This window comes from Coffea arabica, chromosome 9e (assembly GCF_036785885.1).
Source record: "Coffea arabica cultivar ET-39 chromosome 9e, Coffea Arabica ET-39 HiFi, whole genome shotgun sequence".
NCBI lineage: Eukaryota > Viridiplantae > Streptophyta > Magnoliopsida > Gentianales > Rubiaceae > Coffea > Coffea arabica.
Genome location: NC_092327.1, coordinates 6,767,759 through 6,784,419, shown reverse-complemented (window position 1 = coordinate 6,784,419; position 16,661 = coordinate 6,767,759).

The following is a 16,661-nucleotide window of genomic DNA, read 5'->3' as shown; positions in this document are numbered from 1 at the left end:
GATGACTCGGCCTCCTTGGATGGAGAAAATGTGGAAGTTGATGACAATGATTTTGCTCCATCACAAGAAGTTTCAAGAGAATTCTCAACAAAAGAAGATTCAGAAAAAGAGGACCTAACAATTCATTTCCAAATCAGTTCAACAATGCAAGAAACAAAGGAAAGCAAGAGACCAATAAAAAGCAAGCTGACAAATGTTTTGAGTGCGTCCAATTTGGACGCTACATGAGTGAGTGTCCAATGAAGAAGAAGAAAGAAGGAAAAGTTGAACGAAAAATAAAGTTTAACAACTTTCAAATCACATGGAATGATTGCAACTTGGATGGTGATGTTGAAGAGGAAGAAAAATCTGCTCAAATGACTTCATGGCCATTGGTGATGATGAGATAACTACTTGCAACTCTCAACCTGTTAGTGATGATGAATCTGATGATGATATTGCATCGTTCATTGAGAGATTGCATGATAGTTTGAAAGAATCTTATGCTAGAAACAAGAAACTAAAACAAAAAATTAGTTTTTTACTTCAAAAAATGCAAATCTTTTTTAACAAAACAAGAAATTGAAAGCTGAAAATGATTACTTCAAAAAGAGTGAGACTGCTTTACATTTTGAACTTGATAGAAAAACAAAACTTTGTGATTTGTTCAAAAAGAAACAATGTGATTTGAAAAGAAGAATGGATTGTCTAAATGAGTTGATTCAACACAAAAAATAAAACTGTTTTCAAAGTAATGAATTAAAATATCATTTTGGCATTCATGAGAAAAGGTTGAATTTTAGTGCAAACGAATTTACCATTTATAAGAGAAGGCAAGTTAGATTTGTTAAACCTGCTCATACAAGTAACTCGCTGACTATGTATAATTTTTGTTGTCAAATTGGTCACATGAAAAGCAATTACTATGTAAGAAAGAATATGAGAAATGACATGAAATGCATGTGGATAGTTAGACATAATGCTAACTCTTAAGAATCCAAAAAGTAAAGGGTATCAAATATTATCTTGTAAAATTTTGTGTAGGTAAACTTGGTGAATATCATGAAGGAATCAAAATGGTTCATAGATAGTGGATGTTCAAGACACATGACCGGTGATCCATCACAATTCATCAAGTTCAAGCCAAAATCAAGTAGAAAATTAACATTTGGAGATGATAACAAAGCCAAAACAGTTGGAGTAGGAGATGTTGGTAAGAATGGTCAAACTCTTGTTCACAATGTCCTTCTAGTTGATAATTTGAGTTATAACTTATTAAGTGTTAGTCAATTGTGTGATAGAAATCTGTTTGTGATATTCAAAAAGTATGAATGTCTTGTTTTTTACTCAAAGTTTAATATTATCTTCAAAGGAAAAAAAAAATGACATCTATGTGGTTATTCTTGAAAATGTTGATTTCTCTAACTTTAAATGCCTTAAAGTTTCAAATGAAGACCCTTGATTTTGGCATAGAAAGTTTTGTCATTTCAACATGGATTTGTTAAAAGAAATTTTCAAAAAGAAACTTGTTAGAGAATTGTCAAAAATTAAGTTTGAAAAGAACAAGATTTGTGATGCTTGTCAATTTGAAAAACAAGTTAAAGTTTCTTTCAAACCCAAAAAATGTGTTTCTATTTCAAAACCTTTGAAACTTTTACACCTTGATTTATTTGATCCAACACAAATTGCTAGTTTGGGTGGTAAAAGATATTACTTGGTTATTGTTGATGATTATTCTAGATACATTTGGGTGATGTTTCTTGCCCGCAAAGATGATGTTTTCAAAAATTTTGTTTCCCTATTTGTAAATGTTCAAAATCTGATTGGGTTGAAAATTATTAAAATTAGAAGTGATAATGGCTCGAAATTTAAATTTTGTGATTTTTTGAAATTTTGTGATCATAATGGAATTACTCATGAATTTTCTATTACAAGAACTCTACAACAAAATGGTATTATTGAAAGAAAAAATAGAACTCTTTAAAAAGCCGTAAGAACCATGTTAAGTGAATGCAATTTGTCAAAAAATTTGTGGGCCGAAACTGTAAATACGGCTTGTTATGCAATGAATAAAGTTCTTTTGAGATCAATTTTGAATAAAATCTCTTATGAGTTGATTTTTGATAAAAAGCCAATGTTGGATATTTCAAAATTTTTTGTTGCAAGCATTTTATTTTAAATATCAAGAAACATCTTGAAAATTTTGATAAGAAATTCGACGAAGGCATTTTCTCGGGATATTGTAAAAACAAAAGAGGTTTTAAAGTCTACAGTAGAATGACTCTTGTTATAGAAAAAACTATTCATGTTACATTTGATGAATCTAATGATGATATTTTCAAGAGTTGTTGTGAGGATGATGATGTAGGTGTTCAAGAAGGACTTAAGAAACTCACAATTCATAATCAAGATAATGCTCCACTAGAAAGAATTTCAAAGGAAGATGATTCTCAAGAGAATCAAGCATTAGAAGAAAATGACAAGGATGTTGGTACTCCTAAGGATCTTCCAAGAGCTTGGAAGTTCACTCAAAATCATCCCAAGGAACTCATTATTGGTGATCCATCTGAAAAGGTAAGAACTCGTTTCTCCTCTAAACAATTGATGGATAATTTTGCCCTCCTCTCTCATTTTGAACCCAAAATATTGTTGATACTTTGAAAGATGAAAACTAGATTTTGGCCATGGAAGAGGAACTAAATCAATTTGAAAGGAACAAGGTTTGGACACTAGTTGAAAGGCCTCAAAATCATCCTATTATTGGCACAAAATGGATTTTTAGAAATAAAATGAATGACAAAGATGAAGTTGTGAGAAACTAGGTTAGACTTGTTGCTAAGGGGTATGCTCAAGAAGAAATAATAGATTTTAATCAAAAATATGCTCCCGTAACTAGGTTAGAATCAATTAGAATGTTCTTAGCATTTGCATATTTCAAGGATTTTAAATTGTTTCAAATGAATGTTAAAAGTGTTTTCTTAAATAGTTTTATTGATCAAGAGGTTTATGTTGACCAACCTCCCCGTTTTGAAAATGAGACATTTTCAAATCATGTGTTTAAACTTTCAAAAATTTTGTATGAATTGAAACAAGTTCTAAGAGTATAGTATGAACGGTTAAGTGATTTTTTTGGTTGAGAATGGTTTTAAAAGAGATATTGTGGATACCACTCTTTTTGCTAAACAAATCTCCAATGATCTCCTAGTTGTATAAATATATATTGATGATATTATCTTTGGTGCTACTAATGAGTTATTGTGTAAGGATTTTTTCACTATTATGCAAAAAGAGTTTGAGATGAATATGATGGGAGAATTGAATTTCTTCCTTGGGCTCCAAGTGGTTCAAATTCGAGAAGGTACGTTCATCAATCAAGCTAAATACACCAAGGAGCTGCTCAAAAGATTTGGAATGAAGGATTAAAAACAAATTGGAACACCTATGTGCATATCTACCAAACTTGACAAGGATGAAGAAGATATAAAAGTTGATGAGAAGAAGTTTAAAGGTATGATTGGTAGTTTGTTTTACTTAATCGCAAGTAGACCTGATATTATATTTGTTGTTTGCTTGTGTGCTCATTTCCAATCTTGTCCAAAGGAATCTCACTTAATTGCTGTGAAAAGAATTTTTAGATACTTAAAAGGAATCTTGAATTATGGTCTTTGGTATCTAAAGTGTCATGAATTCCCTTTATGTGACTTTTCGGATGCTGATTTTAGTAGCTGTAAGATAGATAGAAAAAGTACAAGTGGTACATGTCACTTTCTTGATAATTGCTTAGTGTCATGATTTAGTAAGAAACAAAATGTTATCTCCTTGTCTACTGTCGAAGCAGAATATGTTGCCGCCGGAGCATGTGTTGTTGTGAATGAAAAGTACCCTGAATGATTTTGGTTTAATGTATGAATGTGTGCCTATGTATTATGATAATACAAGTGCCATAAATTTGACAAAAAATCTCATTCAACATTCTAGGAGAAAGCATATAGACATAAAGCATCATTTCATTCGTGATCTTGTCCAAAAGGGTGAAATTTGTGTACAATATGTTTGCTCAAAAGATCAAATTGCTGATATTCTTACAAAAGCCCTACCACTGGATCAGTTTGTATTTTTTAGAACAAAATTGGACGTTTTGAAAAAGAATTTCTAAAAATTCTCTGGTCACACTTTATCGGACGTCTGATACCATATGAACAGACGTCCCACAGTATTTTAAGCCATTTTTTCAGAAAATTTTGGTTCGGACAGTAGTGTCGGACACTTCTTTTCGTTTGGCCATCCAACACTCAAAAGAGGCATATTATAAAGCAATCATCTCCTTCATTTAGTTCATTTTTCAACCGCTGTTTCGGACGCACTCTTTCTTTTTCTCCCACTTTCAAATTTCAAATTCATCTTTCCTCTGAACAAGTTCCAAGAAATTGAGTTCTCTAATACCATCGCACCCCTTTTGCGCATTCATTAGCACTCATAACTTCCTCTAACTGCCAACCACTCCATCGATCCCAATTCTCAGCAAAAACCCTAGTCACTCAAAATTCACTCTTTTTGAAAGATTCAATCATACATTGTAGTCTCTACTGCAATCTTAGTCCATCTCATTCACACATTCACCACTTTTTGCAAAAAATCATTCTGCATTTCATCATGGTAAGAGTGAGGTGGATCTGCTTGTGCCGGACACACTACCAGACTAAGAGATGAAGACATTGAAATTGTCGAACCTTCCATCACGAAATCGCCAAGAAAAGGGACTAAAACACGAAGTGAAAAAGGAAAGATTCTGCCAAAGAGAAACAAACTGCTCAAACTAAGAAATAGTCAACTGTATTGCCTCATATCAGTGATGATGAACAGCCAACTGCTGAGTCTTCTACCAGAAAATCATCAAGAAAAAGGACCGATGTGTCAACTAATGCTCAACGCGGTGGAAAAAAGAAACGTCCTGCCAGAAAGCAACCTGCTGCTCAAACTTAGGAAGAGCCAACTCCATTGCCCAAGTTTATTGATGATGATGCCAGGGAGAGGTTTGAATGGATTTCACAGAAAGGTTTCATCATTCAAAGGACCATTGTCCTCTATGAATTCCGTAAGCTTGACCTTGAACCAGTTCTTAAGCTCTTTGAATTCCCAAAATGGTCTCATATTCTGAACTTACCCAACACTTATTATCCTGATATGCTTCATCAGTTTTTTGCTAACCTTAGGAAGGGTAGTTCGCACACTGACCTTGTTTCTCGTGTCAATTCAGTTGATATTGCATTCAATCCTGACATTGTTAATACGATCTTAAATACCAAAATTGAAGATGGTTTTAAAAGAAAAATTGCAAACTTTTTCTCTTATGAAGAGTTTCCTTCTGCCTATTATCATTTTTATGTTGCAAAACTGATAACCTATTTTCGAACACACTTTAATACTCCTGTTGAGGCAAAATTGGAGGATCTCAGTCCTCAAAATTTGATTATTTTTTCAATAATTTCAAATCTGTTGGTTCCTACTGATAGTCAAAGGACCGATGCCAACTAAATGGAGCTTTACTTGTTTTATTGTTTTCTTGAAAAGATCTGAATTGATTTCGATTTTGTTATGTGCAAGATTTTGCTCAAAATTAGCACTGATAGTCGTAAAAAACTCTCCTATGAAATAAACTCCAATCTTTGCTCATTTCAAAATACCTTTCACTGGAGTGTCTCCAAAAGAGACCGCATCCACCATCTTTTGGAGTTTAGGACAAAGAGCCGTCATGAAACTCTTGTCATCCCTAGATCTCGCAGAGATCAGTTTCAATATGTTTCACCCTTTACCATCCATCCCAAAAAATCATCCACTCAACCTTTCTCATCCACTCATGAAGTCATCTCCTTACTTGAGGAACTCAAACAACACATTCTCCTTCTTAAAAATGGTCTGATGATGACCATGTCACCTGAGCAATAAGCCACTTTCATTGACAAAAGAAATCTGCTTGTGCCTCCTGCCCTTCAAGAAGATGAAAATGTGCATCAAAAGGTGTCTCGGACTGAGCCAACTGAGTCAACTCCTGTTCCACAAGACAAAGGACCCCATACTGAGTCCACTCCTAAAGTTCATGCCTCAAGTTCTCAGCCACAACATAAGGGCAAGGCTCCAGCAACTGAAACTAGTGATGATGATGATGAGGAAACTGAAGAAGTGGATCCTGCTCAGTTTCGCCTTGCAAGAGAAGGTCTGGATCGACCAAGATCACCATTTAGACTCTTAGGCACCTGCACTTCATTTTAGGATGGCACTTCATATTAGGCATTTGCATCTTTTGTACTTCCTGTTTTTTGTTGATTCAAGTACTCTGTACTACTGAATTCTGGTTAACTTTGCTGGTTTTTAGTTTATTTGCTAATATATAACTTTGATGGTTTCTGGTTAACTTCTTTTGGTATATTTTTTGCCTAATGAGTGTTGAATGATTGGTATACTTGTGATTACTGATTTCTGGTATAAATTCTCTGAGTTTGTGGATTGCATTTCTAGTGTATTGAATATTGGATATTGATACTGATTGATGATGCTGGATTGCTGATATTGCTGTGTTGGTTGTTACACTCATCTTATGATGACAAAAAGGGGGAGAAATGGATATTGGGATTCCATGGATTTTTGTGGATGTCGTATAAATGGTTAATGTATACGGGGGAGTTATTCTGAGGGGCATTTAAAAATTTTGGCACTTAAAATCTTTGATGCAATGAGTTTTTGGGAGTTTTTGCTCATTTTTCTTTTTTCCATCCATTATTTTGTCATCATCAAAAAGAGGGAGATTGTGAATCTTAGTCCCAAGCTTTTAATGATTACAAAACAAATGGATGATACTAATATCTCTTCAAGAAATACTTTCAACTATGAAGCAAATCAGATTCAAAGATCAAGTGCAAATTGAAAAAGTTAAAGGTTGCTGAAAGCTGTCGGACGCTTATAAGGATAGGACTGGACGTCCGATAAACATTGCGCAGCTTCGGACGCATGAAAAACTCCATCACCGAATGTCCGAAGGAATTAAGTCATTTCTTCTAACTCACTGATTTCGATCAGACGCAAAACATTAGAGCACCGGACGTCTGATAATCAATGCGGCACTTCAGACGCAAAGCAATGGAGGTACCGGACGTCCGAAAGAATTGAAGAAGATTTCTCATATTTATTATCTGGTTTCGGACACAAGCATCAGAGACACCGGACGTTTGAAAAAATTATAGAAATTTTCTCAAACTCACTGCCTGCTGTCGGACGCGAAAATTTGCTGTATCGGACGTCCGACACCCCCAACGGTTAGTTGACTCTTCAACTACTTTCTATCCGTTGGAAGTCATAATGCACACTTTTCTAGGCTCATATAAATAGCACATTGTTAGAAATTTAAAAATAACTTTTGCACATTGAGACTACAAAAAATCAAGAGTGATTTTAGTGAGAAAATACTCTATAAGGGAGTTTTGTACTCTTAGTTGTGTAAATCTTGTATAAACTTTTCTTGTGGGAGAAAAATACTTCAATAGTGTAGCTTTATGAGGGTTATTCGAGTGATTGTAAAATTTCCTAACTTGATCAAGTGTGGCTTGGAGTAAGGAGGAAGTGATCCTTCTTTTGTATATAAAGATTGGTTGTATTTGATCAACTTGAAAAAACTTACTCTATAAAGTACTATTCAAGCTCAAGAGGAGTTTGGAATTTGGTTTGCTATCTTTTCCCTTTTACTTATTATCTTGCAAACATAAATTGCTCATCTCTTCTACTCATAAGCAATCTTGCTTTCTTATTAACTGTTTCATTGAGTGGTCATCTAAAAAAGAGGATAAATTTCATATTGAGTCAAAAAGTGTCTCATAACTTGATTAATTTTTAATTTACCTAATTCACCCCCCTCTTAAGTTGTCTTCGATCCTTACATAATTCATCGCAAAGAAATGAATTAGATGCCAAAGGCGATCATTACTTACCACAAACACTGCTTGGAATAGAATACAAATTGTGAATAAGGCTCAATGTTGCCTTTAATTAGTCCATCTCAATAGAGATGCTAACCAACTATAAGGATTCCATTAGCATCCTCTGTTTTAAGTTTATTCAATTTATTTACCAAGCTGAAGAGACTTGGACTACTAGTTTACTTAACGTGAGATATTGATACAATATATTAGTATTTAATAGCTGTAGTAAATTATCAATGATCTAACAATCAATGCAATGAGATTTTTCGCTAGAATAATAAAGATAAACTAACCATAACCCTTTGCTAAATAATGTAACTATCAGCCTTAATGTTCTCTTTCGTATCGAATAATTATAATTATATTATCTTCCAATTCAACAGAGGTGATTGTTTATGTAACCAGCCACCATTTTTCATGCTTAGCTCAGTGCTTGTCCTTAGAGGCAAGAATTGGGATAGATTGACAACTTTTAGGCTTTAAAAACTTGAATTTTTTCAAACAGATCAACAATCAAGATAAAGAAAGTTTTTGTACCATAGCATTGGACTAAAAGATGGGAAAATGGAAACCTTACAAGCGTTCCAAAAGATTTTGAAAGAAATGTGTACCTTTTCATTTTGTATTAGTTTTGTCTTTTATATACATTCAAAGCTCCACTATGCAAAGCTTGAACTTTTTCATAGAGATCAGCAATCAAGACAAAGAAAATTTTTATACCATAGCGTTGGACTAAAAAATGGGAAAACGCAAACCTTACAAACGTTCCAAAAGATTTTGAAAGAAATGTGTATCTTTTCATTTTGTATTTGTTGTGTCTTCTGTTTCCATTCAAAGCTCCATTATGCAAAAAACCCTCCTAAAAAAACTATGAAAAAATGCTTACTACTATGGATAATACAATACTAATTTATTTTATTAATTTCAGCAACCTATGCATCCATAAAAGTAAATTTATAGCCAATCCCTTTTTCAACAACTTTTTATGAAGGAAATAAACCTACAAGTTCATCTTGATAGATGCTACAAACATCCGTTCACATGTTTTTTTTCCTCTAAGATTATGAAAAGTAGCTTTTATGCCATAATTGAAGTAGACTCCAGGCAAAAGGAGCAATTAAACGTTTTACTATAGCCCACCTACATTCACTGCTATCTCTGGGTCGTCCGCAAATTAGATTTGAACAGAAGCTTGCCCTCTAATCCAGACAAATAAATCCAATTGATTTTCTAAGGACAGATCAACAAATTTAACCGATCGTTTATAATGAACCCCCCCTCCCCACACAGAATCTCAATACAAATGAACAAATTTCATAGCTAGAGCCAATGTACATGTGGCAAGAGAACAGCAATGCAGCAGACAAATTAAAGTCAAGAGAGAAGTAGAGGCAATGTTCAACCGTCTCTGGTATCACAATTGAAGAAAAGAAAAAAAGACTTCATGCTCTAGTTGAACCAAATCAATTATACTACTTGAATTTCATCAATGATACATGTAAATTCATACATGGAAGTAAACAGACTTACATTCTCATCGCAAAGATCAGATGTCTACATAAATATTCAAGAGCTGTAAACGCTAATTTCTGCTCTGTTTCCTCGTTTTAGTTTTTATCTCCCTTCCAATTAAACGCTTCTAAATATTCAGGGGTTACTCTGAGACAAAATTTAGATTAGGGGTCAAAACCTCACAATGAAAATAGTTTAAGGGCATTCTATACACTTTTAGCTCTCGTTCCGTTGACACTAATAGCTCAATTTGACAGAATAATTTTTTTTAAAATTGAGAAGTTTGTTTGCAATAATATATTATTCACAGGTCAAAAGAATGTAATATGGATAATTTAGAAGTCAAACGATTAATTCCTTCAAAAAATAGAAGAAAATGCAAGATTTTATTGAGAAGGGGGAAAAAGATCAGCCCAAAAAACAACCAGTTTTTCCACAGGAGAATTACTATACATTTGTGGGAATGCATTAATAGGAGAATTACTTAGGAAGTACTAAAAAATAGCTAGGAACAATCTGGAGAAATATATCACACTTAGATTCACTGCATTGTATTATTCCTATTCCCGCTAGTGCGAAGCAATAGTATCCTTGCATCTGCAGATTGGTCTTAGTATGGACCATCCAATATTGATTTAAATGACCAAACTGGGATTTATCTCTATCTTTCTCATATCATTGAAGATTCTAACGGTATTTTCCATGTTTTCTTGCTTGCAATACCTGTCAATCATGAATCATAACTAAGCAGACTGGAATTAGTCCATTGACAAACACATTACATTGTAAATTGATTTATATATTCTTGGTTCTACAAAAAAAAAAACTGATGAGTTTAGTCGGCAAACAAACATGTTTGACAAAATTCTTCCATACAACTTTCAATTGACTATAGTATTGCACAACCTAAATGCCTGCCCCTCCAAACACCCATTTCTAGAATATCAATGAATCAGTATTGCATAAGTTCTTGACCAATTCATGAAGAAATTCCTCTACTGTAGCCACACACCTAACTTCCAAAATCAATTGGTGAGAGCAGTACAAGTAATTGGATCAACTCAACCCTCTGACACGGTTCCTTTTTTTTCCTGACACAATTCTCATTGTTAGAAGGTAAAAAAGAAGCTTTCTTAGGTAACCATGAAAGAATTATCTAAAGGAAAGCATCACAGCAGATGCCTAATCATCTCAAAGAAATGAATTAGATGCCAAAGGCGATCATTACTCGCCACAAACACTGCTTGGAATAGAATACAGACTGTGAATAAGGCTCAAGGTTGCCTTTAATTAGTGCATCATCAATAGAGATGCTAACCAGCTATAAGGATTCCATTGGCATCCTCTGTTTTTGTACCTATTCAAATTATTTACCAAGCTGAAGAGATTTTTGTACCTATTGGACTTGGACTACTAATTTATTTAATGTGAGATATCGATACAATATATTAGTATTTAATAGCTACAGTAAATTATCAATGATCTAAGAATCAATGCAACGAGATTGTTTGCTAGAATAATAAAGATAAACTAACTGTAACCCTTTGCTAAATAATGTAACTGTCAGCCTTAATGCTTTCTTTCTTATTGAATAATTATGATTAGTATTATCTTCCAATTCAACAGAGTTGATTGTTTACGTAACCAGCCAATATTTTTCATGCTTAGCTCAATGCTTGTCCTTAGAGGCAAGAACTGGGATAGATTGGCAACTCTTAGGCTTTAAAAGCTTGAACTTTTTCAAACAGATCAGCAATCAAGACAAACAAAGTTTTTATACCATAGCATTGGACTAAGAAACAGGAAAATGCAAACCTTACAAAAAGTTTCAAAAGATTTTTGAAAGAAATGTGTATCTTTTGATTTTGTATAAGTTTTGTCTTTTGTATACATTCAGAGCTCCACTATGCAAAACAACCTCTTACAAAAAACTATGAAAAAAATGCTTACAACTATGGATAATACAATATTAATTTATTTTTCTAATTTCAGCAACCTATGCATCTATAAAAGTAAATCTATAGCCAATCCCTTTTTTCAATAACTTTTTATGAAGGAAATCAACCTACAAATTCATCTTGATGGATGCTACAAACATCCTTTCACATGTTTTTTTCCTCCCTAAGATTACGAAATGTAGCTTTTACTTCATAACTGAAGTAGACTCCTACGAAAAGTAGCTTTTATGTCATAACTGAAGTAGACTCCAGGCAAAAAGAGCAATTAACCATTTAACTATAACCCACCTACATTCATTGCTACCTCTACAAATTAGATTTGAATAGAAGCTTGCCCTCTAATCTAGACAAATAAATCCAATTGCTTTTCTAAGGACAGATCAACAAATTTAACACCGATACTTTATAATGAACCTACACATAGAATTTCATTACAAATGAACAAATTTCACAGTCAGAGCCAATGTACATGTGACAAGAGATTAGTAGTGTAGCAGACAAACTAAGGTCAAGAGAGAAGTAGAGGCAATGTTCAACCGTCTCTGGTATCACAATTGAAGAAAGCAAAAAAGAATTCATACTTTAGTTGAACCAAATCAATTATACAACCTGAAAAACAAGGATCCTTGATCAAACTTCACTTTTTTCATCTCATTTGGCCACATTTGCTTCTATTTTCCGTTCGTACAAATGAAAAATAACAAAACAACTTAAACACATGATTTAAATATAAAAGCATACCAAATTAATAGAAATCACCAAAATATTAGGTTGCCTCCCAATAAGCGTTTCTTTATATTCATTAGTTTGATTATTTAACCTCATTTTTCAAGGAGATTTTGTTAATGAATAATCCATCAATTTTGGACGTGGTAGATCAACAAATGGTTGCTCTATAGCAAAAGTCACATATTCTAATGATAAGAGAGATAGAAGTAGCTTACCAATCTTAAGTGATTCATAGATGTTACCTTAAATGTACATCATTTGAGTACTCACCAAAGGAACATCCACTTGCCTTTTTTTGGTGACTATGATTTTGGAACCTACATTCTTAACACAATCCTTAAGAGGGGTTATATATGAATCATTCATGCTTGCCTCTTGAGGTTCAAGCTTAGTTCCAAAGACATTATCATGTGAAATTGATATTTTTTCATTAAAACAACAATCAAAGTCATCATTGTCATAAAAAAGGCATCCACTTTTATATGCAACATCCCTACCACTCATGTTAGGGTTAATTTGCATATTATTAGAAGAAATAACTTCACACAATACATGCAATTGATCTTGAATTATCCCAAAGTGAGAAGCTAGTTCATCTAATCTTTGCTCGATCCTATCAAAATGACCGAAAGTCGCATTAGTTGGTTTTTTTTAAATTTGAATCAATTTGATTAGTTAACCTTTCGATAGCTATCTCCCAAGTTGGTTTAGATTCATTAGCTAATCTTTCACTAGTTTGCTCCAAAGATAAAGGTGCATTAGCTAACTTTTCTATACCCAAGATGGTTTAGATTCATATTGGATACATTCGAATTGGTAATCATAAGAATTTGAAGATTCACTATATACACAATGATTATTCCAACCATAATTTAACAACTATCCCAACTAGGGTTCTATTGATCAAAACAAGAATTGTAATGCCCAAATTCATCATAATAATCCCCATTTTGTACTTGCATACATTCATAAGTAACATGATAATCTCCACACAAGTCACAAATCATATGATTAGATTGAAAAACATTAACATTCCTCTTTTGTTCAAACATAGATGTGAACATGTCCAATTGAGAATTTAATGCACTACTACCATCATTTTCATATATACATGCGGGTTTTCCTTGGTTACCTCCATTATAGAAGCTTTAAAAATTGCAATCCATTGCTGAACTTCCTTCTCTTAAGTTTTTTATCCCTTTTTGTTTACTATCCTCCTTATAACCTAAAAATGCTTTCAAATAATTTCAAAAGCAAGATTAGTCAAGAAAAATAGTTTAAAAGACACAAACCAAAAACAATACACTAAACACAAAACACATGACTCAACAAGACACTAAACTCAACAAACGAGACACTTGATACAACAAATACAAGAAAAGAAAATAAAAATATCTAAATTAATAAAGTTGTTCTTATCACTAATATTAAACCAATTTTCCCCGACAACGGCGCCAAAAATTTGATAAGCGCGGGGTATATATATAACAATTAAACTCATTTCATAGTCAAATTTTATATTTATAAAATCCTAAATACCCTACACGCGATTTTCTATAAGTATATAAGTCAAGATTGAGTATAGTACCATTAAGGGTCAAACCTACAGGGAAAATTATCAATTACCGATAGTTTTCAAACTTTTTTATTATTTAGACTATTACAAGTACAAGAAATTAAATCTACACAATGAACATCAAATAAAAGTAATACAAATAACAATAGAAAGCTCCTAGAGGTATGAAATTCCTTACTACTCTTGCAAATGAAATTACCGGTTAATTGAATATTACTATCTTGGCTAGTTATGGCGTAATTTCCTAATATACATGAAACCTACTCTCATAGTGAATCAACTATACTTGTAATTAAGTCATACCTACTCTCGTGGTTATGAAATTAACTATAAGCAAAATTAACTATAAGCTCATTTCTTCTATGAAATTATATAAAATAAATCACTAAAGTCACAAATGTGCACCTCTACTCTCATGAGTGTATTTTGTAGATTTAGAACTTCCTTGAATTAGTGTTAAATTCCAATTCTCATTGCAAACTTAACATCTTAAGATTATCATAATTAATGGCTGGTTAATCATAATTAGAAAAGCAAAAGTGATAAATAACTTGTTCAAAATAATATCATCAAATAATCAAATAAATATCACAAACAAAATATAGAAAGTTCATCCATAACTCCAGGCATAAACTTTAGCAATACATGATAAATCCAAACTTGTATTATAACTAAACATGAAATCAAATACAAAAAAGAAAGTGATAGGAGAGAGGTCACTGTTGTCACATGAGGTCCAACTCTCCATCTTTGATATTCAAATCTTCATCCAAATCTAGTTACAAGTATAAGATGGAAAAATTATACTAACTATACTATACTAATGAACTAAGAAAAACTAATGAAAACTATATTTTTGATAGTGTCTCTAGCCTTCCAAGGGTATGAAACAAGCTCCCCAAAGGCCCTATTTATAGAGGAATTAAAGCTTAAAATGAGTTGTTTCTAGTAGAAAATTTGCCTATTGAAATCTTCAAAGGTTGTTTCTACAAGTTTCTATGCTTGCTTGCTCATATCCAGCCGAAATTGTTGCAGATGAATTGATCAAAAAACTTGTGTGAATAGAGCACAAGTTGCAGTTGCAATTGAAGAAAATGCGAGCTGAGATCGCGTATTTACCTCATGTTTTCCTCCTTTGCAGGTTTTTTCATTTCTTGTCAATTTTCAACTTTGCTCTGTTTTTGCACCAAATTTAACTATTATTTTCTCGATGATGGAGGCTGAACTAACTCTTATACAAAACATGAAAATTGTAGCCCTTTGAGTTAGCATTTCAATTCATCAAGAATCACCTGACTTGGAGCTCTATAGTCTAATAAATGACCAAAATACCCTTGACTAGTCAATTCCCCTATTTTAGCTTTCGACAACAAAAAATGGCCTACAGTTGTAGACACCAAAATTTTAGTTTTATTCAATTTTAGCTTTATTATTATTATTTACTCTTGTGTTTATTTTATTTTATTTTAGTTGATTAAAATTGGTGGTAGCAAATTACGTTCATCATTCTTTTTTAAAACATTTTTATTTTTATTATTATTATTATTTATTATTACTATTATTATTATCAAATTTCTAAAAAAGAAGAAGAAGAAGAAAATTCCCAATAAAAATCCATTTTCATCTTTTTCAAACTCAGTTTTTTCTAAATAAAATGACATTTTGTAAGGTAATTAGAAATTAGCATTTTATTTATCATAAATTGGTTTTGAAAAGAAAAATACAAAATACAAAATAATATGTGACACGCATGCAATAGGGCCAAGTGGAGACCATGCAAGCTAGCTAGGTGGGGGGGGGAGACGATGGACAAGTGTTTCTTTGTTCCTTTGACACCATAACTTCTAGAGGGTGAGGTGGTAGGGCACTTGGAAGACTAGGAAAATTGGGAGGAAAAAACTGAAAACAAATAGGAAGAAAGCAAGATGAGGCTACGGGGGATCAAAAGCAAAAAGGAAGAAAAAGGAAAAAGCAAGGGAGGAAATTGAGAGGGAGAGGCTGAGTAAGAGAGAAAAGGAAAAGTGGAGAGAATAGGAAGAGAGGAAAAAGGAGAAGGGGGTGGTCGGCTGGGGGAAAGGAGAAGGTTTTTGGGAGAGAAAACAGGAGGGTTGGGTAGGAAAAGGAATCAAGGGAGCATAGGAAAATTTGGAAAACAAAGAGGAGGCTGAGGAAGAAAAGCTGCGAGTAAGAAACCAAAAGGAAGCCGAGAGAGGGTTTGGGGAAGAAGGAAAGAGGAAAAGGGAAGGAAAAAGAAGGAAGGGGGAATCTAAGAAAGGATCTGGGAAAGATCAGAGGGAAAAAGGAAGAAAATTAGAAAGGAAGAGAGAGGAAATCAGAGAGGGAAGGGAAAGGTTTTTGCAAGAAAAATTTCGAGTTCAGGCTGATTCATCAGCCCGCTTCATCTCCTATTTCCGATCATACTTCTGACTAATAGGAAGTTTTCTTCGTTTCTGTAATATCTGGAACTGCTATGGAGGAGTTTTTTTTTCAGGGAAAATTTGGGGAAAACAGTTCCAAACCAGTTGAATTGACACTTCAAGTTGTGGTATTATCAGCCCCTGAAGGAAATTTTGCAGCTCCAAATTTATCATCCGAACGCATTTCTCCAGATTTCTCACGTGGGTTCAGTCTCCAATCGCTTATAGGTAATGATGGCTTCTAGTTTCGTTAGATTAATACCCTCCTTGAAGATTGCTTCGGATTGATACATGAGATTTTGTTAAAGATTGAGTTCTGTTCTGGCCTTGGTTGAAGATTTCGTGAGTTTGGCTTGGGTTTTGGGGGGCAGGAGTTTGTGTCTCCTATAGGGTATTATTTGGTGAATCTATGAATTTCAGTTGAAGTTTATGGCTGACACTTGTAACAAGCGAACTTAGCAGATCACAGATTTTTTTTTCTCTTCGGATTTGCATGACCGTTTTGAGAAATTTCCAATTT